General features: G+C 45.8%; 1 non-coding gene across 1 annotated transcript; it reads left to right on the forward strand.

The window, feature by feature from the left end:
* The first annotated feature begins 2716 nt into the window (after window positions 1-2716).
* LOC144545390 (small nucleolar RNA R71) lies at window positions 2717-2823 on the forward strand. The gene has a single exon (XR_013508492.1). It is a non-coding gene; the product is annotated as a small nucleolar RNA R71 (small nucleolar RNA).
* The last annotated feature ends 1228 nt before the right edge of the window (window positions 2824-4051 follow it).

Here is a 4051-nt window from a genome sequence, read left to right on the forward strand (position 1 = left end):
CTCCATCTTTTCATTTATTTCATTTGCATATATCATGAATACACACATCCAAGGTATTCTTTCATACCAATGGATATCCCAACCTTTCTATTATTTAAAATCCCCAATTCTCTATTTTAAAAGGCAGAGTTCAGTTTCAAAATGACTTTTCGATACAATTCAAGTTTTCATATTTTCAAGTTCTCAAAACATCCCTTTCTAATTAGTTCTTTGATCAATTATGGGGTTAGTTGTAAATTCTCAAGGTCATTCCAAACACAACCAAAACTTTTCACAAAAGTCCCTAATTCAAGAAATAACGCAAATTTATCACTGAAAAATACAAATTTTTGAAAAATAAACATGACCTAAATGCAGATACAGTTTTCTTCTATTCCACCCCCCCAAGCTTGAATGAAGCATTGTCCTCAATGCTTGAATTCACACAAGAAAAAGAAAATAGAAGAAAATATGGAAACTAACCAGACATGGAGTGAGGGGTGAGGCAGGGCGCCTCACCGATTGGTGGGAGGTGGGTCGGGTGGGTATGGGCGGAGTGCCCACCTCTGAGGTGGACAGACCGTGTGCTGATCTACACGGCCCGTATGATAGTCTGCTGGTAAAATCTTGAGCTCGCATGTGGCTGGTTTTGTGCCTGTCACCTTCTCGATCAAGTTCCCGATCACAGTGTGCTGAGCTCTCATTATAATACCTTGAATCACCATTTGCAGAGCTTTCAAATTCTCGAAGAATGTGAGGTTAGCTGGGAGAAGCTTGAGTTCAAGAGTTTGTTGCTCTGTCTGGGCTTGTGCACGGTCCGTGTGAGATGTGTTCGGTCCGTGTGATGCTATCTCCAGCTTTCCTGACTGTGGTATACGGTCCGTGTGAGATGTATGCGGGCTGTGTGTCAGGTCTTCCAGAGTGTCGGGTTTTGCTTCTGCCGCACATGCCTTCTCCTGAGCCGCTTTCTTCTCCTGCAATTCAGCCAAATAATCAGAGTAATTTTTAAAAGATTTACCATAATCCTCACGGCTTTGTTCCTTGACCAATTGATCAACGACGTCGATGGCGTAGCATGTCTCCGGTTCAGATGGTTCAGATGGGTACTTCATAGCTCGGTTGAGGTTGAACTCCACTTTCTCATCGCCAATCCGCAGAGTCAGAGTCCCATTCTCCACATCAATGAGTGTTCGAGCTGTCTTTAAAAATGGTCATCCCAGAATGATTGGGATTTCCTTGTCCTCCTCCATCTCCATCACCACAAAATCAACGGGTACATAGAACTTACCGACCAGAACCGGCACATCCTCCACTATGCCAAGTGGTACCCTGACAGAAGAATCAGCAAGCTACAGAGTCATGCGCGTGGGTTTGAGCTCGCCTACTCCCATGCGCTCAAAGATGGTGCGTGGCATGAGACTCACGCTGGCCCCTAAGTCACATAGTGCTCGCTTGATGGTAGCCTTCCCAATTTCGCAAGGAATGGAGAATTTGCCAGGATCTTCCAGTTTGGGTGGGAGCTCGTTACTCAAGATTGTGCTGCACTGCTCTGTGAGTTTCACTGTCTCACGCCCCTCCAAGCTTCGCTTGTTCGTGAGGATGTCCTTGAGAAACTTGCCATATGTTGGTATTTGGGTCAAGGCATCGGTGAATGGAATGGTGATGTGTAGTTGCTTGAGCATTTGAAAGAACTTGGCGAATTGACTGTCGGGTCTGCACTCAACTAGCCTCTGAGGAAAAGGAACAGGTGGCCGGTAAGGTGGTGGTTTCTCAGTCACCTTCTTTTTCTGTCTGTCAGCTTCGTTCTGTACGGGCCGTACGGGATTGGTACGGACCGTATGGTTTGTCTTCTCATTCACAATTTCAATCAGATCAGGTTCTGACTGCTCGGAAATCACAGGGGATGTCAATACGGGCCGTATGGGATTCGTACGGGCCGTATGGTTGGCTTCTGGCTCGACATGCATGGCTGGTCCTTGGTTGTCCCACTTCGCAAGGTTATGGATTTTACTTCCCATCTGGGGTTGATTTCTGGTTGACTGGGTAGTCTTCCAGGAGGTGGTTGTGTAGAGGCAGCTTGGTGACCCATTTGTTCATTCCTTTTTTCTGAGCAGCTGAACTGGCCAGTTGGGCATTGAGAGTCTGCAATTGCTCCAAGATCATTTGGTTCATTTTCCCTTGCTCATGCATGAAATCACTCACAGCGGGAGAGATATACGGCTCGGGAGGACCGGATTGAAATGATCGGTTGTTCGAGCTGGGAAAAGAAGCATTCTGGAAGAAGTTCCGGTTGTTGTTGCTGTTCGAAAGGTTGTTGAACTGTGGTCTCTGAAAATATGATGGTTCATTGTTGAGGTAGTTGACTTGTGCAGGTTCCTCATCCCTTTGGGCTAGTGGGCATTGTTCGTAAGAGTGCTCCTCTCCACACATGCAACAGGACAGTGGCTGTGTTAGATGGTTCCCAAGCGCTTTGACACTCATTTTGTCTAAAGCCTTCTGCATGGCATCCATCTTGGCGTTGAGAGCGGTGATCTGATCGACCTCAAGTCGGCCTCCTCCAGTTGCTCGAGTGCTCTCTCGGCCGGACCACTGTTGGTTGGTTGCCATATTGTCGATTAAGTTCATTGCCTCGGTAGCCCCTCGATCCATGAGAGCTCCACCTGCAACTGCATCAACTGAAGTACGAGTGGTATCAGTTAAACCAGCATAAAAAGACTGAACAAGTAACCATTAGGGAATACCATGATGTGGACAAGAGTATTGCAATTCCCTAAACCTTTCCCAGGCCTCATTCAGTGGTTCATCAGGCCTTTGTCTGAAACTGGTCAGTTGGGTCCTAACATTGGCAGTTCTTTTATGGGGGAAAAATTTGGTCAAAAATAGTTTGGACAGTTCCCTCCAAGTGGTAATCGAATCCCTTGGTAGTGACCCTAACCATTTCTTGGCTTTATCCCTAAGAGTGAAAGGAAATAAAGCAAGCCTAATGTAATCAGTTGTTGCGCCATTGATTTTAATGGTGGCACAACACTCAAGAAAAGTTTGAACATGGGCATGCGGATCCTCGTGATCCATGCCATGGAATGTGTTTTGCTGGACGATGTTGACAATGCCCGGATTGAAGTTGGGTTGGTTGCCGGCAAGCCTTGGCAATCGGATTGCTCCTCTAACATCTCCTGCTCTCGGGACATTGAACTCTCGCAATGTCCTTGGCGCATAGTCTGCTCCATCATCATCAGATAATTGATCCTCTACGGGAGGGTCCTGGATGGGTGCATCATTGACGGGTGGATCAGTGATGGGTGGATTAGCTCCGCCGTTATTCATTGCGCCTTGTTCTAGGTCTGTCTGGCCTCTGTTGTCGGCTGGTACGGGCCGTACGGAGAGCTGACAGATGCGGTGGTGCTGGAACGAATGAGTTGGAAGTCTGCCCTTTGCTTCTGAGATGGTAACTGTTCTTGGGCCGTGACTCTTCCAGTATGTTCCTGCAAATATGGAAAAAGTAAAATTAAAATTAAAATCTAGAATCAAGCAAAAATAAGAAAAAGTCTAGAATTTTCGTTGCCGTCCCCGGCAACGGCGCCAAAAACTTGTTCGCACAGAATATATGCTACAAAGTTTCAGTATAGCAAGCTATACCTTTTAAACCTTTGTTATACTCTGTCAAATCAGATAGCAAGTGCACTATCCTATCGATGAGTATGCTCAGGTATCGATCCACAGGGACGGAAGAAAATGACCGGACTTATCCTAAAATTACTTGAGATTCTAGAAGTGAGAGAAATTGGTTTGATTTAATTCTAATAATTCTACTGATTTATGACAAGTTTAAAAAGCAATAAAAAAGAATTAGAGTTGTTTTCAATTGATAGAAAGGCGTTTCCAGGGTTCAGATTTCATTTCTGTTCAGCCCCGAGGCATACGGCCCGTACGGATTCCCGTACGGCCCGTAGGGGACCCCGAGTTAATGCTGCAGCTACTGTTTTCTGTGTTGATACTAATGTTTAGGGTTTCTATCGACCAGATCTAGATACCTAACCTCAACTTTCGCATTTTGGCCTAGTACCCGATTACC

The sequence above is a fragment of the Carex rostrata genome, chromosome 27 (assembly GCF_964058835.1).
Source record: "Carex rostrata chromosome 27, lpCarRost1.2, whole genome shotgun sequence".
Taxonomy (NCBI): Eukaryota; Viridiplantae; Streptophyta; class Magnoliopsida; order Poales; family Cyperaceae; genus Carex; species Carex rostrata.